The sequence below is a fragment of the Moschus berezovskii genome, chromosome 6, assembly GCF_049115385.1.
Source record: "Moschus berezovskii isolate FMDL1 chromosome 6, NW_MosBer_1.0, whole genome shotgun sequence".
NCBI lineage: Eukaryota > Metazoa > Chordata > Mammalia > Artiodactyla > Moschidae > Moschus > Moschus berezovskii.
This window is the reverse complement of record NC_142465.1, coordinates 76,717,625-76,743,267: the sequence shown is the minus strand read 5'-3', so window position 1 is coordinate 76,743,267 and position 25,643 is coordinate 76,717,625. Positions and strand designations below refer to the sequence as shown.

The 25,643-nt window shown below is 41.8% G+C and overlaps 1 protein-coding gene across 6 annotated transcripts in view; it reads left to right on the top strand.

Moving 5' to 3' along the window:
* Positions 1-25,643, top strand: part of LARGE1 (LARGE xylosyl- and glucuronyltransferase 1) — a 612,983-nt gene that overhangs the window by 527,757 nt on the left and 59,583 nt on the right. The gene's annotated exons all lie outside the window — the stretch shown is intronic.

Genomic DNA, 25,643 nt, shown 5'->3' with positions numbered 1-25,643 from the left:
CAGTTTGTTGTGATCCACACAGTCAAAGGCTTTAGTGTAGTCAGTGAACCAGAAGTAGACACTTTTTCCAGAATTCCCTTGCTTTCCCTTGTATTATATAAGAAATAAAAAATGAATATTGAAAGTAGATTAGAAGAACAAGAGATTACCAAAGATGAATAGGCCTATTTAGATCAACTAGAACTTTTAGAAGTGAAAAATATAATTATTGAAATTACAAAGTAAATGAATATGTTAAGCAATAGATTAGTGCCAGCTGAAGAGAGATTTAGTGAACAGGAAGAAATCTCTGAGGAAATTACCCAACACAGCACAGTGGGAAAAAAAGATAGAAAAACAGAGGGAAGATAAGATACTGGGATGTGTCTAATTAGATTATAGGAAAGAAAAGAGAAAAATTGGAAGTGAGGCATCACTGGATGGGATGGTGAGTGGGAATTTTTCAACTGTTAAAATGTATCCGTGTGTTTTCTAAGCAGTTTAAAGAGAAAGGATTGTGTTTGCAAAACAGTTTAAATAATGAGAAAGCCATATTTAGACTTAACAGCAGTGAAATTTCACCAAGGTAAAGAAAAGTGGTTTTAAAAGTAGCCAGAGTGAAAAGACAGATTCTCTACACAGCAATTCCATGTGTGATGAGAGTTCCAACAGCAATGGATGTCCAAAAAGAGTAAAAAGAATACCTTCCATGTGCTGAGAGACAATAACAACACATTGTATACCTATGAAAACAATCTTTCCAGCATGAGAGAGGAATATCTAGATGAGTAAAAACAAAGAGGATTTACCATCAACATACATATGCAAAGCAACTTCCAAAGGGTATGTTTTGGAATCCGTGGGAAAATGGTTCCACATTCAAGAAGGAATGTTGAACAAACAAGTTAGAAATGTATCCAAACTCTAAAAAGAGTTTCTAAATGATTGCAATAATAGTAATAATAATAATAATATGGCATGTTGGTTTAAAAACATTATTCCTAAATTATCAGAAAATGACAGTGTGTAATCAGGAGGGAAATGATGAGAATTAAAGTACTCTGAAATTATTGCTTTGTAGAGGGGTACGAGATAAGTTAGCACTGTATGCACGGGCTTCCCTGATGGCTCAGATGGTAAAGAATCTGCCTGCATTGCAGGATACCTTGGTTTGATCCCTGGGTCAGGAAGACTACCTGGAAAAGGAAATGGCTACCCACTCCAGTATTCTTTACTGGAGAATCCCATGGACAGAGGAGCCTGGCAGACTGCAGTCAATGGGATTGCAGAGTTGGACACGACTGAGTGACTAGCATTTTCACTTTTACCAATGCATGCTAACATTTCAGGATTAAGCTCTCATAGAATTGAAAAAGGAGGTGGGATGATATGGAATAAGAAAAACCAAACAACCAAATAAAACACCTCAATTATTTAAAAGAAAAATTAGATTGCAAGAAAAGAAAAAAAAATAAGTGAAAGTAAAACTAGGAAGAAGTAGAGAACAAAAAATCAAGATGATATAAATAAGTCCAGATATATTGATAATCAAATAAACTAATTTTGCCAGTAAGGAGATAGGTTGTCATATTGAATAGGAAACAATATCCAGCATATGCCATTTACAAAAGATATGCCTAATACAAAACAACCCATTAAGTTTGACAGTAAAAACTTTGGAAAGAATATCAAGCAGAAATCCAAAGGAAACTAGGTAACTAGCTTGATATCAGACAAAGCATTGGTAGGTACAGAGATGGTCACAACTCAAAAACATACAGTACATCAAGAAGATAAAAGAATTCTAAACTTGTGTGCCTGTCATGCTGTAGCATATATGTTTGCAAGCCTGAATAGAACTCCAAAGAGAAACTGACAAGTCTGCTATCATAGTAGAATATTTTAACATATCATTTTCAAATTGAAAGATCAGACATGAAAAAATGATATATATTCTTATCAAGCTTACATCGGACATTTATTAAAGAGTAACCACATATTAGACCATAAAACAAATCTCAGCACATTTCAAAGAATCATACGAAATCATACTCATGGTTCTAAACAGAAATCATAATTGAAACTGAAAAGTACTTAGAACTGAATGAAAATAAAAATAGTATGTGCTAAAATTAGTGAAATGAAATAAACATAAAAGGAAACTTATAGCCTTAAATGCTTAAAAGCCTGAAAATTACGCCAACTATACAACTTACGATGGTATATGAAAAATATTAGGATAAATTCAAAGAAAGTTAAAAAAGAAGCAGAAATTGATCAACAAAATCTTCAACAAATTCAAAGTTAGTTCTTTGAAAGACACCAATAAAATAGACAAAACCATGGCAGGAGTCATTGAGGAAAAACTAGAGAACTCACCAATAAATCAATCAGTAGGCACACATGCAATTTCATTAATTCATTCATTCTCCAAATTTTTTTCAGCCCAGTGATTCTTCTGAGTTTTAGGAATACAACAAAGATTAAAGCACACAAAAGCCTCTCACTTATGGGGCTTTCGGTCTAGGAGATAAAGCAGAGTTATAGGGAATAATATGAGGATACTGTGAACAAAATTATGTCAATAAATTTGAAAACTGTGAAAGGAACATATTCCTATGGGGAGGGAGGTGGGAGGGGGGTTCAAGATGGGGAATACATGTACACCCAGGATGGGTTCATGTCAATGTATGGCAAAACCAATGCAATATTGTAAAGTAATTTTTCTCCAATTAAAATAAATAAATTTAAAATAAAAAGAGAAAAGTGAAAAATAATAATAATAAAAGTTTTAAAAAAGAAATGTATAATTTACTATAACTGACTTAAGGAAAAATAAAAAGTCTGGATTATTTTTTAGTCATTAAGCTTCCTTAGAAAGAGAGTAGCAGCCCTCGATAGTGAAAAAAAGTTGTTCTACCAATTTTTTTTAATCAAAAGCTATTTCCAGTTTTAAGTCAACTTTTCCAGGGAATAGGAAAAGAGGACACTTTTTAATTCATTCAGTGAGGCCAAGCTATCCTTCATACCAAAACCGGTCAAGGAGATTACAAAAAAAGGAAAATTGCATTCCTATCTCATTCATGAATATTGATGTAAAAATCTTAAGCAAAATATTAGCAGACCAAATCCAGCCCTGTATAAAACAGATCATACATCATGGCCAAGTTGGATTTATTCCAGGAAATCCAAAAGTGGTCTAACACTGAAAAAATCCACAGCAGTCATTTAGCATGTTAATAGGTTAAAGGAGAAACACTGTCTGGTTATCTAAATAGATGCAGGGAAATTATTTGTTTGTGACAAAACCTCTTATGAATAGTATCTACTGAAAACCTACAGTAAGCTTTTGCTAAGCATTTGCTTATGGCTGTGCTAAAAAATGAAAACAATAGGAAGCACAGGAACACCCACATGTTTATGAAAATTTGATATATGACATTATATGAGACTTATATTGAGATGGCATTGCTGGAGAGAAGATGTAATTTTCCATAAATGGTGTTGAGACACTTGATTATGTATGAGAATCAAGAAAAAATGAAAATGGGTCCCTGTCTCACACCATACACAGAACTTATTCTCATAGAGTAGAGATTTAAAGGCCAGAGGGCTTCCCTGGCAGTCCAGTGGTTAAGATTCCACATTTTCACTGCAGGGGGCACAGGTTTAATCCCTGGCAAGGAGGCTAAGATCCCACATGCCAAACAGCACAAGCAAAAAAATAAAAAGTGAAAGGCCAAATTAAACATTTATTTTTAAAAAACTAGGAAACTAGCCTATTACCTTAGAATAGGAAAGAATTTACTCAGTAAGACACCAAAAGTGATAGTTGATCAGTTGTGTCCAACTCTTTGTGACCCCATGGACTCTAGCCTGCCAAGGCTCCTCTTGCCATGGAATTCTCCAGGCAAGAGAATGTTTTAGCACTGTCCACTGGAGTGGGTAGCCTTTCCCTTCTCCAGGGGATCATTCCAATGCAGAGATCAAATTCAGATCTCCTGCACTGCAGGCAGATTCCTTACCGTCTGAGCCACCAAGAAAGCCCAAGACACCAAAAGCATATATATCAAAATGAAAACATCAGTGAATTCAACCACGTTGAAATTAATAACTCATCAAAGTAGTATCAAAGAGAAAAGAAATAGTTGCAACATGTAGCACTAACAAAGGACTAGTAAACAAAGTATAGAAATATTTTTAATTTTTAAGCAAAACGTGAAAGCTATAGAATCATTTCACAGAATTACAAAGAAAATGGCCAATAAACACTTGAAAGGATGGACAACCTTTTTGTTAACCAGGGAAGTGAAAATTAAGACCACAGATAATTGGAAAAGTGGCAGTAATACAGTCTCATTTATCAGCAGGAACACTTCTATACTGTGTGTTTTGTTATTTTAGTTTCTTTTTTTTAGTGTTTACCTTGACTGTTCCTAAGTTTCACTGGTGACAAAGAATGAAATCAGTACTCTTTTTTAATTATTAGCTATTATTTATTTATTTCATGTGGGACCTTAGCTCCCCAACCAGGTATCAAGCCCAGGAGCCTATATTGGAAGGTGGACTCTTAACCACTGGACCGCCAGGGAAGTCCCTCCCCTATAGTGTTCATGGAAGTGTCAGTTCAGTGCAGTTCAGTCACTCAGTTGTGTCTGACTCTTTGCGACCCCATGGACTGTGGCGCACCAGGCTTCCCTGTCCATCACCAACTCCTGAAGCTTACTCAAACTCATGTCCATCCAATCACTGATGCTATCCAACCATCTTATCCTCTGTCGTCCCCTTTTCCTCCTGCTTTCAATCTTTCCCAGCATCAGGGTCTTTTCTAGTGAGTCAGTTCTTCACATCTGGTGGCCAAAGTATTGGAGTTTCAGTTTCAGCATCAGTCCTTCCAATGAATATTCAGGACTGATTTCCTTTAGGATGGACTGATTGGATCTCCTTGCAGTCCAAGGGACTCTCAACAGGCTTCTTCACCACCACAGTTCAAAAGCATCAATTCTTCAGCACTCAGCTTTCTTTCTAGTCCAACTCTCACATCCATACATGACTACTGGAGACACCTAGCTTTGACTAGATGGACCTTTGTTGACAAAGTAATGCCTCTCCTTTTTTAATAAGCTGTCTAGGTTGATAATAACTTTTCTTCCAAGGATCAAGCATTTTTTAACTTCATGGCTGCAGTCAGCATCTGCAGTGATTTTGGAGCCAAAAAAAAAATAAAGTATGTCACTGTTAACATTGTTTCTCCATCTATGCACCATGAAGTGATTGGATCGGATGCCATGATCTTAGTAGTCTGAATGTTGAGTTTTACGCCAGCTTTTTCACTCTCCTCTTCCACTTTCATCAAGACACTCTTTAGCTCTTCTTCACTTTCTGCCATAAGGGTGGTGTCATCTGCATATCTGAGGTTATTGATATTTCTCCCAGCAATCTTGATTCCAGCTTGTGCTTCATCCACCCCAGCATTTCCCATGATGTACTCTGCATATAAGTTAAATAAGCAGGGTGACAATATGCAGCTTTGATGTACTCATTTTCCTATTTGGAATCAGTCTGTTTTTCATGTCCAGTTCTAACTGTTGCTTCCTGACCTGCATACAAGTTTCTCAGGAGACAGGTCAGGTGGTCTGGTATTCCCATCTCTTTAAGAATTTTCCACAGTTTGTGGTGATCCACACAGTCAAAGGCTTTGGCATAGTCAATAAAGCAGAAGTAGATGTTTTCCTGGAACTCTCTTGCTTTTTCGATGATCCAGCAGATGTTGGCAATTTGATCTGTGGTTCCTCTGCCTTTTCTAAATCCAGCTTGAACATCTGGAAGTTCATTGTTCACGTACTGTTGAAGCCTGGCTTGGAGAATTTTAGCATGACTTTACTAGCGTGTGAGATGAGTGCAATTGTGCGGTAGTTTGAGCATTCTTTGGCATTGCCTTTCTTTGGGATTGGAATGAAAACTGACCTTTTCCAGTCCTGTGGCCACTGCTGAGTTTTCCACTTTTGCTGGCATATTGAATGCAGCACTTTCATAGCATCATCTTTTAGGATTTGAAATAGCTCAACTGGAATTGTATCACCTCCACTAGCTTTGTTCGTAGTGATGCTTCCTAAGGCCCACTTGACTTCACATTCCAAGATGTCTGGCTCCAGGTGAGTGGTCACACCATCGTGGTTATCTAGGTCATGAAGATCTTTTTTGTACAGTTCTTCTGTGTATTCTTGCCACCTCTTCTCAATATCTTCTTCTGTTAGGTCCATACCATTTCTGTCTTTTAATTGTGCCCATCTTTGCATGAAATGTTCCCTTGGTATCTCTAATTTTCCTGAAGAGAGCTCTAGTCTTTCCCATTCTACTGTTTTCCTCTATTTCTTCGCATTGATCACTGAGGAAGGCTTTCTCATCTTCCCTTGCTAGTCTTTGGAACTCTGCATTCAAATGGGTAAATCTTTCCTTTTCTCCTTTGCCTTTGGCTTCTCTTCTTTTCTCAGCTATTTGTAAGGCCTCTTCAGACAACCATTTTGCCTTTTTGCACTTCTTTTTCTTGGGGATGGTCTTGATCCCTGCCTCCTGTACAGTGTCATGAACCTCCATCCATAGTTCTTCACGCACTCTATCTGATCTAATCCCTTGAATCTATTTGTCATTTCTACTGTATAATCATAAGGGATTTGACTTGGGTCATACCTGAAACGTCTAGTGGTTTTCCCTACTTTCTTCAGTTTAAATCTGATGGAAGTATAAGTGGGTACAATCCAGCTGGCACCATCTTGTAAAATTGGAGTCATGCCTGTTTTACAACCTAGGGCTTGACTGTAATTGGTCAAAAAGTGAGACGTGGATGACTTCCTGTAGAAAGCAAACGGAGACAGATGGAAGTCAGGTCCCGTGTCCTCATACTAAATGATATTGTTTGAGTAGGAGAGGATGTGGTAGACTTAAACTCTCAAGTATTATTTGCATATCAAAAAGAAAAAGATAAAACTTCCACCAGTATCAGTGCAACTAAAAACCTTGGCAGACCTTAAAAAAGAAGGAAATTATGACACAGGCTATAGCATTGATGACCTTTGAAGACGTAGTCAGTGAAATACTCCAAACACAGGACAAATATTGTATGAGTCCACTTACGTGAGATACCTAGAATAGTCAAATTCACAGATACAGAAAGTAGAATAAAGGTTCCCAGGGGCTGGGATGAGGGGAGAATGTGGAGTTAATGGGTACAGAGTTTGAGTCTGGGATGCTGAGAAAGTTCTGGAGATGGACAGTGGTGATGGTTGCACCCTATGTGAATGTGCTAAGGGCCCTGAACTGTACACTTAGAAATGCTTAAAATGGTAGCTTTTATGTATATTTTACCGCAGTAAAAAAATTATAGGGGTGGAAGGAACTTGGCAAGTATCCTATGAAATTGGTTGTTCCTAGAAGGATTAGTATGAGCTTCATTAAAGAAACCAGTCCTAAGCCAGTATATTTGGCGTGATTTCTGAATAGCTCTGTATCAGCAGCCACAGTTGTGAACTTTCAATTTTAACATTATCTAGATACCAACAAAGCTTGGTCTCCAAGTGTGTGTCCCGTCTTCCCACCACGCATGTACCAATGTGTTTGTGTTCCAGTCTTTCCTGAGTGGTACTATACGGCAGGCACTGTTACAGGTCCTCACGATGCTGCAGACAAAGCTGCACTGGTCACATACAGCTTAGGCACTGATGCAGCAAATTTGATTTTGCTTAGTGGTTGCTTCATTATTTCATTTGATGGGTTCAAAGTGACAATGATTTGTGAACCCTCTTTGGCAGCCTCTTCTATACGTAAGTAGAGGAATTTCCATGATATGACAAAACCACAAAGAATGATTTAAACCAAGTTTATTCATCCATATCTTTTTAGATAAACCTAGAAGTCATTTTACCCACTTATAGCTTATCTCACAAAGGCTGACACTGAACCCTGAAATACAGGCCACATATAAGAAGAGGAACTGCCCTGGAGTGGGGGGAGAGAATTAAGGGATGAGGCAGAGAGATTGGAAGGTCTGAGCCCCACCCTCTGGGTCTTATCAGAGTTTGAACATTGATGAGGAGCCTAAAGAGGTGGTCTGAGAACCCAGCATGTCTGCAGGTCCTTCTCGGGCAACTTGAGCCTCAGATTCCAGTTAAAGGTGCAACTTTGATGTTTTCTTTCTTCTTCCTCCCACCCTCTTCATTCATTTATTCATTGTGTTCAACATCTACGAAGAACCTCCTGTTTGCTGATGATTATTACTTCCTGGGGAGTATCCAGGGCACCCTGAGCCCTGCTCTCCATCAGTTCACACTCCATTGCCCAAAAGGGTAGCCAACCTGAGAAGCCCACCTGAGGGAGCCACAGGCACCTGAGCTGGGTCAGATGATGGCAGATGTCAGCTTAAGCAAGAATCACAGAAATATGTTAACTTGACTGTCCTTTAGGGCAAACTAGGGCCAGGTCTTTTGTGGCGGATTGTGCAGTACGACAGTTACTCTCCTCCTGGTTCTCTGTGGTTCTCACGGTTCCCTCAAGTTAAGCAAGAACTTAAGGACCTTCACAAATCAACTGGAGAAGAGTCCTGGATTTTTGCATTTCCTCCACTCTTTTACGCTCATCTCACCCATACCTCATCTGACAGTCAATTTTCTTTTTTTTTTTTTAGTCATTTATTTTTATTGAGTTGCTCCAGAATGTTTTACTTGCCTTTCATGGAAATAGTGACTCTCACTTAATTCAAAGAATGTTTAATTGCATTTCCAATCACATTTGAAGTAGAAGTGGCATAGAAACACATTTGGTAACAAATGCAGCTTCCTCCTGGTAGCACAGAGCTGAAGTGTAGGAGCTAATAGGCTCCCACTTCCTGCTAGAGAAGGGTTTACCAGCCTTGGCATCTAGCCTGCCCTGGATGTCAGCCGACAACTTTGTGCTAAGTATAGGTTGGTTAAGAGAAGGTCTAAGGGGAGAAATGGTTTCATTGAGGAGGCAGAAGTAGATAGGCTTTTGGAGCTAAGCAATCTTGTAAATTCTAATGACAGTTCTGCCTCTTACCAGTTCTGTCTCTGAAGGACTTGAGTAAGTCACTTAAACCTCTCAGGCTCAGTTACAAGATTCTCAATAAATTGGAGGCCATTATTCTCTGCCCCATTCTCAGCCAGGCCCCTTGAGTGCTCCATTGAAATGCACTTGACTTTACCTCAGCCTTTTGTGTTTCAAAGACCTTCATTTTTATCTCTTCCATCCTAAAGCTTGATGACTCAGCCTTCCCTGGCTGAGTCTTAAAAGAGAAGGACCCAAAGGAGCAACTTTTTATTCCTTCACCAGGAATGCAGACTCAGGAGACCAGCAAAGAAGCTGTGGGCTGGCTTAAAGGAGGGAGACAGGAAGAGATTCTAGGAAACTCTCTGGTCCTTGAGTCTTGAGTAGACTATTAGGTGAGGAAGCCCTGGTCAGAAATAATGGACAAGGCCAGGAAGTGGCAAGCAGAGGGTCCAGTCCTCAGGTCTGAACAGCCCAAGGTTGAGTAAGCCATGATTCCTGCCCTTGGGAAGGTCACAGACTAGGATTAACCAGTAAGGAAACAGAAAAGCCCAGCGCAGCCTGCTAAGTGCTGTGAAAAGGGAAGATGTGATAGTGTTAGTCACTCAGTCGTGTCTGACTCTTTGCGACCCCACATAGCCTGCCAGGGTCCTCCGTCCATGGGATTCTCCAGGCGAGAATACTGGAGTGGGTTGCCGTTCCCTTCTCCAGGGGATCTTCCCAACCCAGGGATCAAACCCAGGTCTCCCGTGTTGCAGGTGGATTCTTTACTGTCTGAACCACCAGGGAAGCCCTAAGTGCTGTGAAGCAGGGAAATAAAGGGAGAATGAGAGCAGCAGGAGGAGCCTTGTCTAGTTGGGAGCGTGACGCCATCTGTGTCTTGGAGGGATTTCTGTATCTTGTTATCCAAATTCGACTGCTTCCGTGTCCTCTGCCCTCATGTCACTCTTCAGCCCCCAAACACCCGGCTGGCCACCTCTCCAAGTCTTTTCCCTGTTGCTTCTCTACTCAGGGACTTGGAGAATGGGGAGTGGAAACTCACATGCAAGTTAGGAAGGGCAAACCAGATGCTGGGTAGGCAAGCAATAGGGATGGCTCCATGGCTACAGAAACACCTGCCAAGAAGGCACTGACCCCTTTCTGGGATCAACAGGAAACATCTCAGAGGAGGCCAGCTGTAACCAGGACCTCAAAGGATGGAATGGAATATTCTAGGTAGATTGGATGGGAATGGTGTTCCAAGCATGGTGTCACTTAATCTTGACAGAGGTTTCACCGGGTGAATTCTGTTCAGTCTATTTTATACATCAGAAAATGAAGCATCATACACATTAGTCACTTACTTGCTCCAAATCACACAGCTCAGTATGACAGAGGTGAGCTGTCTGTCTCAGTCCCAGTCCAGAGCTGTCTTCTGAGTTCCCACCTGAATGTATTTTCCCAGAAAAATGTTTTATGTTAGTTAACAATTCTGTAGAATTATTCTTGTGCATGCGTGTGTGCTAAGTCACTTCAGTCATGTCTGACTCTTTGAGATCCCATGGACTGTAGCCTATCAGGCTCCTCTGTCCATGGGATTTTCCAGGTGAGAATACTGAAGTGGGTTGTCATGCCCTTCTCCAGGGGGATCTTCCCAAACCAGAGATCAAACCCGCGTCTCTTAACGTCTCCTGCATCTGCAGGCAAGTTATTTACCACTAGCGTCACCTGGGAGGCCCAAATTCTTGTGAACCCTCTTTAAATTAAGTGGATTTTTGAGCGCTAACCCCAGAACAGAGACCCTTAGTAAAACATTCTCTCCTTGAAAGAACATTTGAATCTGGAGCAGCAGGCACAGATGCTGAATTTTTGAATTGGGAACTGCATGCACTTAAACAGAAAAACCCTAAAGGAGAGGAGAAAAACCAAGAGAAAACATGCCATCCATATGGGGAAATGATCTATGTTCCTAGAGGCAATCTGTAGCATTTGCATAAGAGAAGTAGCACATAACTCAAGTTTTAAAACATTTTATAATACTTAGAGAGGTGTCAGATTTCGCATCTTTTGAGGAAGATAAGGGACCGCTATGGATTAGCATCCTGAGCTTGCCGTAGCTAAGCAGACTGCAGTGAAAAATGAAGCAGGGGAAGCCTGAGAGAGGGTAATAAGAATGATGAATGGTGAGGTTGATTTTGGAAGATTGGGATGGATCGAGGAAGAAAAAACAGTTGTGTTGGGGGAGAAGATCTAAAATCTAGAATTACCACCTTCTATCCAGCCCGCTCTTTCCTTCAGGCCAGTGCCTTTTGATTTCATTGCATGACCCACGTCCGAGGACCCGAGTTTTTTATTGTTTCCATGCACTGCCATGGCTGGTAAACCGAGGAGTTCTGGGATTAAATATGGGGTGGCTGGCCCCTCTCCAAGGAGCCTGTCTTTGGGCACCATAGCTCTGTGGCTCATACCTAGGAATCACCCATTCACCCAGCAAACTGGGGAGCACCCACTGTGGACCAGACTGCAGGGCTGTCATTGGGCTAGTTAACCTCTCCGCACCTTGTCCTCATCTGAGAAAGCAGGGAAGTAATCATTCTACGGAGGAGATGCAAAGATTAAAAGAAGTGGTACATTAATATGAGACATGTAGTAAGCCTAGCATTAGAGGCTATGAGACACATAGTAAGCCTGGAATTCTTTCTTTTTTGCCTTTTGTATTTTTTTAAATTGAAGTATAGTTGAACTGAACTGAACTGATAGTTGATTTAGAATATTGTGTTAGTTTCAGGTGTATAACAAAATGATTCACTTATATATGTATGTGTGTGTATATATACATATATATGTTTATGTGTGTATATATATATAAACATATACACACACATATGTATTTTTTCAGAATCTTTTCCATTATAGGTAATTACAAGACACTGAATATAGTTCCCTGTGCTATATAGTAGGTCTTATTGTTTATCTGCTTTATATATAGTAGTCTGTATATCTTATACCTAGTATTCTTTAAAAAAAAAAAAAAACTGCCAATTTCTTAATTCCATTTGTTTTCAAAGAAGAGGATGGTTTTCCACATGGCAGCACTAAAGAGCCCCAGCCTATTAAAAAAATGTTTTCCTATAACACATCTCAGTTGTGGTCTTTTGTTTTCTTGTCTTTTTGTTTGTCTATTTCTGGGCTGTTATTTGACGTGAAAAGGTGCATGCCTGCTGTATTTCCATTGTGAGTTATACTCCAGTCCATTAAAGATAGGTCCTTTGTTTTATTTTCCTTTTGATATATGAATTTTTATTTATTTTTAATTGGAGTATAGTTGCTTTACAATGCTATGTTAGTTTCTGTTGTACAGCACTGTGAACCAGCCATAGGTATACATATATTCCCTCCTTCTTGAGCCTCCTTCCCAACACCTTCCCCATCCCACCCCTCTGGGTCATCACAGAACACTGAGCTGAGCTGCTGCTGCTGCTGCTGCTAAGTCACTTCAGTCGTGTCCAACTCTGTGTGACCCCATAGACGGAAGCCCACCAGGCTCCCCCGTCCCTGGGATTCTCCAGGCAAGAACACTGGAGTGGGTTGCCATTTCCTTCTCCAATGTGTGAAAGGGAAAAGTGAAAGTAAAGTCGCTCAGTTGTGTCCGACCCCTAGCGACCCCAGGGACTGCAGCCTACCAGGCTCCTCCATCCATGGGATTTTCTAGGCAGGAGTACTGGAGTGGCTTGCCATTGCCTTCTCCGGAGCTGAGCTAGGATTCTTATTATTAACAACCTGTGAGTATTGATTGCACTCTCTCTTGGGATAATATTCAATCAGACTAGTAGGCAAACCCTGTGAACCAGGTGTCTTCTCTCTCATCCATTCCCATGCTTACATTTCACAGACCGGAATCAGGGACCCGCAGAGGGGAAGGGGCTCACCCCAGGTTAAGCAGTGATGGGTGGCCCATCACCTGATGTCTTGACATTGTGCTAGAGAACGGCTCACTCAGTGGGAGGGACTTAAGGTGCTTTTAGCCTTAGTCTTTCGTCTTTCCTCAGCACTAACCCATTCTTGGCTCATTGGGTAATTTTTAGAACTTAACTCCTTTGATTATTATTGATTTAAGTTATCCATCGCTGGCTTAGTTACACAAAGCTGATGAAGTTGAGGTACATTTATTCCTGGAAACATCAACCCTCGAAGCCAGGTGATGACCCTTGGAGAGTTTGCCTTGCTATAATGGCACTTTGTGGAGCATGTGGCCAAACGGTTCTGAGAACTGTTAATGGATTTTCTTTAAGACAGAGGAGAGCTGGCGAGAGGGGACTTCTGTATACTATGTACTGTACTGGATGCCACCTTATAAAATCCTGCACCAGGGAAATCCGACCAGTTGTATGGATCCGCCAGCCTTTTCCCCCACATATTCTGTGTCAGCACAGAGAACTGTGACTGTGGAATGCCTTTGGGACAGGTTCCTGAGAAGCCCACCATAAGAAACACTTCCCCAGATACACTGGGCTCTGTTGAGAAGGAGAAGGATTTTGAGACAGTGGCGCACCAACTAAGCAGTATTTGTTAATTATGGACATGAGTCCCTGAAGTTTTTAAGAATGGAGAGATGATGAGTTTGATAGGGAACAAACTCATTTTTTACCTAAAAATCCCTATATAAAGAGGGAAACAATTTCAAATATTTATTTCTAAAAGCTCCATCTGTGTTACAGATTTCTTTATAAAAGGAGTTACTTCTACATTCACCACATTTACATTGAAGGGTCAGATTCAGGGGTGTATTTTTTTTCCAAAAGCGTGAGATAGCATACCACCGACAACCATTTTTTCATAAAAGCAGAAATGCATGACTCATCTTTACATACGCCATCGATTATACCTCTTTGCCATGAGTTAACTGGTGAAGCTTTATGTTGGCCAGAGGCTTTCATTCTCATTGGTGTGTAGAATGTATTGGAAAAAGTCTGTGATATCTTCAGTCTTTATAGTTACCCAAATCGACGCCATCGATAATAATAGTACCAAAGTACTGATGCACGCGGGCTTCCAGTGTTTTGTTACAGACTTGCGCATCAGTGGTGCAGTACAGGAATTTAGTGAGGGGCACTCCCTCTGTAACTTTCCTTAGAATCCTTTTGTTCTTCCAGTTAAAGCAACTGTACCTTCGGTGATTCCGCACAGGCACGCTCCATAAAACGTTGTCGTCATTGAAGTAGGAATTCGCTGCGCAGAATAGAGTTTCCCCAGGACATCTTTCCTGTAGCACTCACTGGGGAGTTGCTTTTTGTGTATTTCATTTTCTAAACAGAATCTTGCAAATAACATAAGATGATGCACGTTAGACTCCTCTGTACTTTGATTTAACTCTATAGCAAATCTCCCATGTAATTTGTTCTAATACTGGTTTCTTCAGGCTTTCATCATCTGTTTTCTAGGACTCTTCCTACAATATTTGCTGACCAAGGAATTTACTTCATTTGTTACCAGATTATCTTCTGTGTATTTTTCCAGCCATTTTTGCCAAGGCAGGAAAAACAAGTGTTTTCCTTATTGGATTTTATTATCTTTCATTTTGATGTATGAAATCTCCAAAGAGACTGCAAAACCCTTTTCATGGGGTTTTAGTGAACGCTGTAAAGTTCAAGACTGGCTGTCTGAAGACTTAAAACATCATCAAAAATTTGTAGAGGCTCATCTTCATATTCTGGATGCTTTGTTTTTAAACGTCTTGCTAATCATGCATCTTTGTACTAACGTTAAGTAATATCACGAGGCATAATACACACTTGGGGTGAAATTCTTCCTTAATGATCATGGTTGTAAATTGTTTTTGAAGTAGTCTTGAGGATTAAATTTTTCTTTAACCAATTTCTTGTCAGATCTAATTAGGCATTTCTGTACTTAGGGATGTAGCTAAGAAAGAGTTTGTGTTGGGAACAGAAGTATCAGCTCAGCTGTTTTCTTGCTGGTCACATGCTTGTGTTCTTAGTATTCTCAATCTGTCGTCCCTTTGTAGAGTTCTTTTTTCGTTTTTAATATACACTTTTATTTGGAAGAATTTTCATCTTGAAGAAAAAATGTAAAAGTAGCAGATAGAGTCCAGTTTTCCCTAATGTTAGCATCTTGTGTATGTGTGTGTTCAGTTGTGTCTGACTCTGCTATCCTTTAGACTGTAGCCCTCCAGGCTCCTCTGTCCATGGGATTTCCCAGGCAAGAATACTGGAGGTGGGTTGCCATTTCCTTTTCCAGGGGATCTTCCTGACCCAGGGAAAGAACCCGCATCTGCTGTGTCTCTTGCATTGCAGGCAGATTCTTTACCTGCTGAGCCATTGGGGATGCCAACATCTTATGTAACGACTGCCAACTTGTCAAAACTGACATACCAACATGGGTATGCTGCTGTTACTAAACATCAGGCTTTACCAGTTCTACCATTTATGTCCACAGTCTCCTTTAGTCTCTGACATTTTCTCAGTCTTTTTTTTGTTTTTCTTTCATGATTGACCTTGATCCTTCAGAAGTGTGAACTGATAAGGAATTTATAAATATCCCTCAAATGTGTATCCTCTCGTGATCAGACTGAGGTTATATAGGTCTTTGGCAAGACTGTCTCAGAAGTGAAATGCCCTCCTCATGACATTCTGTCTGGAGGAATCTCATCTCTACCTGTGGCACCACTAAAGTTGATAACCACCTTTCCTTTTTTTTTTTTTTCTTTTCTTTTTGAATATTTTATTTTATTTTATTGGTTGTGCTGGGTCATTGTTATGGCATATGAGATCTTTAATTGCAGCTTATGGGATCGAGTTTCTTGACCAATGATCAAACCCAAGCTCCCTGCAGTCTTAGCCACTGGACCACCTTGCCAGGCTTCTGTGCTGTAAATTACTATGTTTCCCTTTCCTTCTTCCTGTTTTGGAAGTGCGTCATGATACCTACCCCACACTGGAAGTAAGCAAATTGGTCTCCGCTTCCTGGGGAGGGAGTGGAATCTATGTATATCACTGGGGTTTTTCTCCAAGGAGTTTCGTCTCTCTCCCCCATTTATACTTACTTCTTAGATCATGAAGTCATATCCCCAGGGGCTCATATAGATCCATTTTGAACTTTGGGTTGTAACGCAGGACTCTTTTTAAGTCCTTTGTCCATATTGTGGCACTTATTTTAGTTAAATATTATTGTTATTATCAAGTAATAGCCATAAGTGCACTGAAAGAGATGTTAGTATGATTGGTAATACACTTAGCCAGGCACATTTGTTCCTCAGCACATCTCAGTGGGAGAGTTCGGGATCCTGCCCCCTGCATTGACATGGTGAGACATGGGAGCTCCAGTGACAGAGCCCTCCCCGCCTCTCCTTCTCTCTCTGTTTCTTGCTGTCTCTGCCTCCTGTGTCCTGGCAGGGTGACTTCCGGCAGCCTCCTCACCTAGTATGTAGAGTTTCGTCATTCAACAAATACATATCACACACTTGCTGTGGGCCAGACACTGTTCCAAGCACTGATCATACATGGTGAACCAGACAGTGTGGGCTCTGCTCTCCAGAGCTTATATTCCAGTGCAGAATACAGATAGCAACCAAGAAAACAAATGATCCAACTGGTCCTTTCAGGCAGGAAAACACACTGAAGAAATCCAAGCAAAGGAATGTAAAAGTGACTAGTACTCAGGATCTCAGTTTGAAGAGAGAGACCCCTCTCTCCCCCAGTGACCCTGCAGGGCAACTCTGTTGACCCTGGACTCAGGCCTGTGAATGGTCTGGAATGTCTCACTGGTTATGCCCTTACAGTTGCATGCCCTTGCTCTGGCAGGTGAGGCCTGACCAGTAGCCCTGTTATAATCATCAGAAGAAGGCAAGGTCTGGTTCTGTGAAGGAAAGTACAGAGCACACAGAAAAGTGACAGCAAGACTTGCTGGGATCCTGGAAGCCAGCTTTGCCTTCTCGGAGTTTCCAAGCAATGACTCAGGGGGCGTTACTAACATTCTACCACACTGGTTTCTTAACCAGCCTTGATAGCATCCCTTACCTGAAGAGTTCATACCTCTCTCTGGAGGTGGAACCTACTTCCTTCTGTCCTTCTTGTCCTGAAATCAACAGAGACACCCTGGAAGGCCCTGTGGGGATTCTGTGAAAGTGAGTACAATAAGTCCTCTATATACGACCTTCAAGTTATAAACTTTCAACAATGTGAGCATGCATTTGCATGTCCAGTCTTGTACATTAGTTCATGTGTCTGGCGTACATTGTCACATGTGTGCATCCTCTACAAGTGGTTGTGCTTTTGTGTACTGTACAGCAGAAGATATTAAGAAGAGGTGGCAAGAATACACAGAAGAACTGCACAAAAAAGATCTCCACGGCCCAGATAATCACAATGATATGATCACTCACCTAGAGCCAGACAAGTGGGCCTTAGGAAGCATCACTAAGCACAAAGCTAGTGGAGGTGATGGAATTCCAGTTGAGCTATTTCAAATCCTGAAAGATAATGCTGTGAAAGTGCTGCACTCAATATGCCAGCAAATTTGGAAAACTCAGTAGTAGCCACAGGACTGGAAAAGGTCAGTTTTCATTCCAATCCCAAAGAAAGGTAATGCCAAAGAATGCTCAAACTACCACACAATTGCATTCATCTCACATGCTAGTAAAGTAATGCTCAAAATTCTCCAAGCCAGGCTTCAGCAATATGTGAATTGTGAACTTCCAAATGTTCAAGCTGGTTTTAGAACAGGCAGAGGAACCAGAGATCAAATTGCCAACATCTGCTGGATCATCGAAAAAACAAGAGAGTTCCAGAAAAACATCTATTTCTGCTTTATTGACTATGCCAAAGCCTTTGACTGTGTGGATCACAATAAACTGTGGAAAATTCTGAAAGAGATGGGAATCCCAGACCACCTGACCTGCCTCTTGAGAAACCTATATGCAGGTCAGGAAGCAACAGTTAGAACTGGACATGGAACAACAGACTGGTTACAGATAGGAAAAGGAGTACGTCAAGGCTGTATATTGTCACCCTGCTTATTTAACTTATATGCAGAGTACATCATGAGAAATGCTGGGCTGGAGGAAGCACAAGCTGGAATCAAGATTGCCGGGAGAAATATCAATCACCTCAGATATGCAGATGACACCACCCTTATGGCAGAAAGTGAAGAAGAACTAAAGAGCCTCTTGATGACAGTGAAAGAGGAGAGTGAAAAAGTTGGCTTGAAGCTCAACATTCAGAAAACAAAGATCATGGCATCTGGTCCCATCACTTCATGGGAAATAGATGGAGAAACATCTATTTGCCCATCTATAAATGGCTGACTTTAATTTTCTGGGCTCCAAAATCACTGCAGATGGTGATTGCAGCCATGAAATTAAAAGATATTTACTGCTTGGAAGGAAAGTTATGACCAACCTAGACAGCATATTAAAAAGCAGAGACATTACTTTGTCCACAAAGGTCTGTCTAGTCAAGGCTATGGTTTTTCCAATAGTCATGTATGGATGTGAGAGTTGGACTATACGGAAAGCTGAGCGCCAAAGAATTGATGCTTTTGAACTGTGGTGTTGGAGAAGACTCTTGAGAGTCCCTTGGACTGCAGGGACATCCAACAAGTCCATCCTAAAGGAGATCAGTCCTAGGTATTCATTGGAAGGACTGATTTTGAAGCTGAAGCTCCATTACTTTGGCCACCTGATGCGAAGAGCTGACTCATTTGAAAAGACCCTGATGCTGGGAAAGATTGAGGGCAGGAGGAGAAGGGGACGACAGAGGATGAGATGGTTGGATGGCATCACCAATTCAATGCACATGATTTTGGGTGAACTCCAGGATTTGGTGATGGACAGGGAGGTCTAGCGTGCTACGGTCCATGGGATCGCAAAGAGTCGGACACGACTGAGAGACTGACAGACAGCACTGTATAGAATACAATAGTTTAGTATCTTTATTTCAAGCCCAGGATGTCCATAAGTAAGCACTAACAGCAGCAGTGATGTTGTTGGCACTGCTGTACTTTTCAAGGAACTGTACTGTAAGATGAAAAATGTTTTATTTTTTTGTTTCTTATGTACTATTTGTGTCGAAAGTATTATAATCCTATCACAGTACTATATAGCCAGTTGTGTTAGTTGGGTGCCTAGGCTAACTTGGTTGGACTTACGCACGTGCTCTCGTTCATATGTTTGGATGTAGGGGATTTAGTGTAAAGTTTTAGTAATTAATTCCCTCTGCTGGAAACACGTAGGGCTGGTCCCCATCCACAGGTCGAGTGACTGCAGAGAAGCCACGCTAGGCAACGTCATAGAAGATCCTTGCGCTGAGTGCATCACTTTCCCAGTTCTGGCCCTCAGAGGTCCATCTGGGATTCTTCAGATAGACCAGACATAATCCAGTGTAAGCTGATTGGTATTCCCACTTTGTAGCAATCAAAACAAAACATTGAACATGATGAATGTTAGAGGCCATAACTGAATCTTCTTGGAGTTATGACCCTCCCAGCCCTGAGTATTTTCAGTTATCCACTTTCCTGGTTTTTGTTTTTGTTTGTTTGTTTGCCTCTCCTCAACCTCTAACCACCTCAGGCAGGGAAAAATTGGAAATGTTACTGATGACAGACTAGACATGATCAGCTGTAAGACAGGCCCCAGATGCATGCCCTGGCCTAAGTGTCTACATTTTCCAGATGAGGGAGCTAAATAATCACTGAGTTTGGTCTTTCTTCCCCTTTCCTGGGTAATGATGCATTTTTGTCTGGGAAGAGTTTTTTTCTACAACTTGTGAAAACCAAGGAACAAGAGGAGCCTTTGTAAAAGGAGGCAGAGGGTCACAGAGGATCTATGGCTTATAGTCTTGAGTAAGAGAGACACCGTTTTTATGTAATAGCAGCTACCTGGCACTTGTCTGGAATGAGAAAAGAGAAGGGAGAGAACTGGAATAGAATCTGTAGCAGCTGATAGTTGGGGAGCGGGAAATCGAAGTGGATTCCATGGCAGTCAGGAAACACTGACCAAGCCTGTCACTGTGTGTGCAGAGATGGACAAGCACAGGTCTTGCATCCGCAGAACCAACAGTCTAGGTTTAAGTACAGCCTGAGGGTCAGCATCACTTTAAAGACAATCCCATGGGGACAGATCACATATATTCCTGCACACTGAGTGCTGGTCTGTTTCAGGCTCCACAGCGGACATCTTTCCATTTCTTGTCTCACTGATCCTCTGAAGCACATGTTGTTATTGATAATTCCTTTTAACAGATTGGAAAACAGAGGTGCAGATACGTTAAGCTGTTTGGGTGACAGAGTTGGGAAAAGCAAAGCTAACATTTGCCTCTCTCCCCTGCCTTTTAACACTCTCCAGTCTCTGCCCAAGGAGTTAAATCCACCTCAGTGTCTGCCTTCCTGCATAGCCCCTTCTTGAGATTCCTCCAGGAGGACCCTCCTCTGGGCTGCGTTGTCTGTATGCATCCTACCATTCTGCCCCTGGCTCCCTCAACCTGCAGTTTATCCTCTTAATTCTTATTGCTTATTCCTCTTTGCTTTCCTGTTTTCATCCAGCCTTCCTAGTTGATAAGGTGGCTGTTTCATGAAGTCTATAACCAGATTTATTTTGTAATTTAATAAGCACAAGTGAAATGCCTTCATGCCCATCAATCCATCAGTCCTGGTCTTGACCACACACTGCAAGGCAGTTGCTCTTAGTCCCTTTATAGATGAGGGACTGTCTTCATGATCCTAGGCAGCCATGTCCAAGCCATCTTGCAGATAAGAGCTGGAGCTGGGATTCGGATAAGCTGTGTGTCTTGTTCTTTTCTAGCATGCATCATAATCCTGAAGATGACAAGGAAAGGAACTTGTGAGACCATTGTCCTTGAAATACCAGACAAGGGAAGTACAGAGGAGCTTAAACTCCTTCAAGAGAAAATGGCAAGCTGTTTGGTCCTTAGACAAAAAGGGGACTATGTTTCTCCATCCTAAAGCCCACATGAATAGGGCTTTTATAACTGATTTGCTGTAGACAGACAGAAAATGAGGATTATTGAGAATGTCATCATCATGATTTCCATTCTTAAATGAAATTGCAACTATTGAATACTAACTACCTGGCAGGCTGTATGGCACTCAGGAAGAATAATAAGTCATGGTCCCTGCTGGTTCAGAAATTCCTATTCCAATGCTGCCAGGTGCAGGAATGTAAATAAATAATTACAAGAGCATACAATGAGTTCTCTAATAGAATTAAATATAAGAGCATTAAGGAAGGACCCAACAACTGCCTTGGTGTTATATTAGGAATGCTCAGCTCACAATGAAAATTAGAAAACCCAATTTGTAGTGGCTAAAAATAAAATCGGAGAAGGCAATGGCAAGCCACTCCAGTACTCTTGCCTAGAAAATCCCATGGATGGAGGAGCCTGGTAGGCTGCAGTCCCTGGGGTCGCTAAGGGTCGGACACGACTAAGCGACTTCACTTTCACTTTTTACTTTCACACATTGGAGAAGGAAATGGCAACCCACTCCAGTGTTCTTGCCTGGAGAATCCCAGGGACGGGGGACCCTGGTGGGCTTCTGTCTATGGGGTCACACAGAGTTGGACACGACTGAAGTGACGCAGCAGCAGCAGCAGCAAAAATAAAATCGGGAGTTTGAATTTCTTGCCTAAGAGTTCTGGTGTAAGCAACTATAGAATTGGTTTGTAGATTAGCAGTGTGCTGACCTCACAGTCACAGAATGGCTGTCATGGTGCCAATCTTCACATCTCTATTCACAACAGAAAGGTGAGTGGGGTGGGAGAATGATATCTTATCTGAACCTTATGACTAAGAAATCAAATATATGCTTTGTCATCTCTTTCTGAAGAATCCTGGGCCACATGGCCTCACCTAGCAGCAAGGAAATCTGGAAAATCAGAGTAGAATCATCATGATTAGCTGGATCTTGAATGAATCTTGAGCCACTCAATGGGGCTAGAGACATTGTAATTACAGGCAAAATCAATGTTAGGAATGAAAAATAGGGAAGAGAGAAAGACTGCTCAGAGGCAACCTTCTAACATGAGTCGTCAAGGAGAGAATTACAGAAGAGGTGCATTTGAGCTCGTCCATGAAGGATAAGCAGGCGTGCAGAGAAGAAATAAGGATATTTGGGGGGCGGGGGGCACATGCAAAGGTACTGAGTCATGGAAGACATGTTCAAGAAATACCAGAAAGTTCTTTTCTCCTGGAGATAGAGTTCATTGCTATAATCAGTCATTTGATGATTGCATGGGAGAAATAAGAGAGACAGATTCTTAATGTCTCTACCTCTTTGGGTTTGAATCCTGCATCTCCCACTCTCTAGCTATGTTTCTCGGGGAGATTTGCTGAACTTCCCATACCTGTAAGATGGCACATGTACTCCAGTGTTCATCGCAGCACTGTTGATAATAGCCAGGACATGGAAGCAACCTAGATGTCCATCTGCAGACGAAGGGAGAAGAAAGCTTTGGTACATATACACAATGGAGTATTACTCAGCAATTAAAAAGAGTACATTTGAATCAGTTCTAATGAGGTGGATGAAACTGGAGCCAATTATACAGAGTGAAGTAAGCCAGAAAGAAAAACACCAATACAATATACTAACACATATATATGGAATTTAGAAAGATGGTAATGATAACTTTGTATACGAGACAGCAAAAGAGACACAGGTGTATAGAACAGTCTTTTGGACTCTGTGGGAGAGGGCAAGGGTGGGATGATTTGGGAGAATGGCATTGAAACATGTATATTATCATATGTGAAATGAATCACCATTCCAGGTTCGATGCATGATACAGGGTGCTCGGGGCTGGTTCACTGGGATGACCCTGAGGGATGGGATGGGGAGGGAGGTGGGAGGGGGGTTCAGGATGGGGAACACATGTACACCCAGGGCAGATTCATGTCAATGTATGGCAAAACCAATACAATATTGTAAAATAATTAGCCTCCAATTAAAATAAATAAATTAGAAAAAAAAAAAGATGGGATTGTGAGAATATCACTTGTAGTATTAAGTAAAGGATCAATGAGCTATGAAAAGTGAAGTGTCCAGAGCAGTGCTTGGCACATAGCAAACATCCAATATTTGTTGGCTGCTAATATTAATAATATTTTTATTATTATTGTGCTAATATGTCCCAGCAAGCAGAATAAGTTAAGATTGGTTTTCAGAGTCTCAGAAGTACTTACCGGCTTCTTGCAAAAATGTTTTTGGGGCACATTCCCAGTGTCAGTTTCTCCCATATGTGAAAGCTCATCAGTGTATACCATCAACACCACCAACTTGCTGCCCCTGAGCCAGTGATGATGGGTGATTCTATCCCTCAAGGGACCAGGAAATGACGTTTCTCAGTAGTCAGACATGTGCTGATCAGAATTATCAGAAATACTCATCCTGAGTCGGAGTCTCAGAAGCAGACGCATGACCTTGTGGCAGGAGCGGTGGCCTGGGAGGCAGAGCTGGGCACCGCTTCTCCCTCTGCTGTGACTCTGGGCAAGTTCCTTTCTCCTTCCGTGTCTTAGTTTCTCTAAATTTGCAGTGACCCAGCCCCAAAACGACCACCAACAGCCTCTCTTTACCATCTCTTTAAAAAGCACGCGTCATACTTAATGGATGGTTATGTAATATCTGCCTCTTCCCCTCAGTTGTAAATTCCAGAAATAGAACTTTGATCTTTTGAGTACATCACTGCAACCAATGCAGAAGACCTAAGAAACATGAGTTCCATCCCTGGGTTTGGAAGATTCCCCTGGCGGAGGGCATGTCAACCCACTCCAGTATTCTTGCTTGGAGAATCCCATGGAGTCGAGGGCTACAGTCCATGGGGTCACAAAGAGTCAGACACAACTGAAGTGACTTAGAACATGCACACACTGCAGTCACAGACCCTGTCAGTACCCGGCACAGAGTTATTGCTTATTCTAATATTTTTTTGAATGAATGAATGATGTGGTAGAAAAAGATTTGGGAGTAAGACCCAATTTAGAATTAGGATTTGCTACTTACTGAGAGACTCTCAGGATTATTGCCTGTAAAATAAGAATGATAACAGAAAAAATTGCCAGATTGTTTTGAGGACTGATTGTGAAAGTTTACACACACACACCAGCAGCCCTGGCCTATGTCTAGCGTATAATCAGTGTTAGGTAAACAATAGATATTTTACTTACTTCTATAGAGCCTAGCAAAGGGGAATGGAGTACTCTATGTTCTGATGATTAAATCCTAGGTGGCAAAGGTAAATCTGAATACATATTAATAGACTTTGAGTGCATTTACCTATCACAGGGCAGCCAGGTTCAAGCGTGCTTAGTTGCTCAGTCACGTCCGACTCTTTGGGACCCCATGGACCACAACCCACTTGGCTACACTGTCCGTGGGATTCTCCAAGCAAGAATACTTGAATGGGTAGCCATTCCCTTCTCCAGGGAATCTTCCTGACCCAGAGATTGAACCCAGGTCTCCTGCACTGCAGGCGGATTCTTTACCGTCTGAGCGAAGTTCCTAGGGTTTTCTAAAACCCCCATGGCCTGCTAGTAACCCACCATCTTCTCCCTTTACCTTCCTTTAACTTCCGCTGCTTTTTACATAACCTCATATTTTGCCTTAGATGATACACATCTAGATCCATGGGCAGACACAGCACAATGAAGCATAATGGGATAAGAGATGGCCTGGAGTAAGTGGAGGGTGGGAGGCGGTGGGGGAGCACCAGGAGGCCTGTGTCCTCTTCCCAGCCCTGGCCTGGTCCAAACTCACCACGTGATTGTGAGCAAACCATCTCTCCTCTGCAGGTTTCCCTCTCCATACCTGTAAAGCTCTTAGCCATTGACACTGAACACAATAGCACTCAGGAACCTGGGGTTTGGGGTTCAGAGCTGGGTTTGTGTCTCAGCTCTGCAACCTGACTGCTACGAAATATGGGCAGGTCAAAGTACCATCTTTGTGAAATGGATAGTGGGATTCACATGCGCTCATTTGGAGCGTTTAAGGACACAGTGTCTCCAGAGTTTCCAGCAGGTTTGTAAATGCAAAGTTACGATTTGTTTGTTGGGAGGCTCACAGGCTGGCCCTGACTTCCCCTTTAGTTAAAGTTTCTCCCTGATGAAGAATCTCAGATTTCCTGGATCAGATGCATATCCATCAGCCTTCCTGCTGGCTCAGCACTTGGCAAGCACCGGCATCTTTCAAGCAAAGACATGATCCCCACTGGGTGTGAGTGTCACCAGCTCGCATGCAATTATTTTAATGTCTGGCCCGGGACCTCCTTCTGCCCCGATTGGGCATATCTTAGGAGAGTCTCCCCCTTTCCACCCTTCAAGCCCCAGCTGGTGGCAAGGGCTAAGTCTCCTTCTAGGAGATGATTCTCTGAGCTTCCAGAGATGCCGTTTCTTCTTGATCCTCCCTCCGTGATCACCTCCTATTACCTGTTTGGGGACCTATCTCCCCAGCAGGCCACAGATGGGCACTGCCAGCAGGGGCCTCTGCCATCTCCCAACTCCGTATACTGTAGGCACTTAATAGAGCCCACATGTACTGAGCACTCGTCCTGTGCCAGGCAGTACTTCCATGCTTTGTATTAATGAGTTGATTTTCCCCAGCAGCTC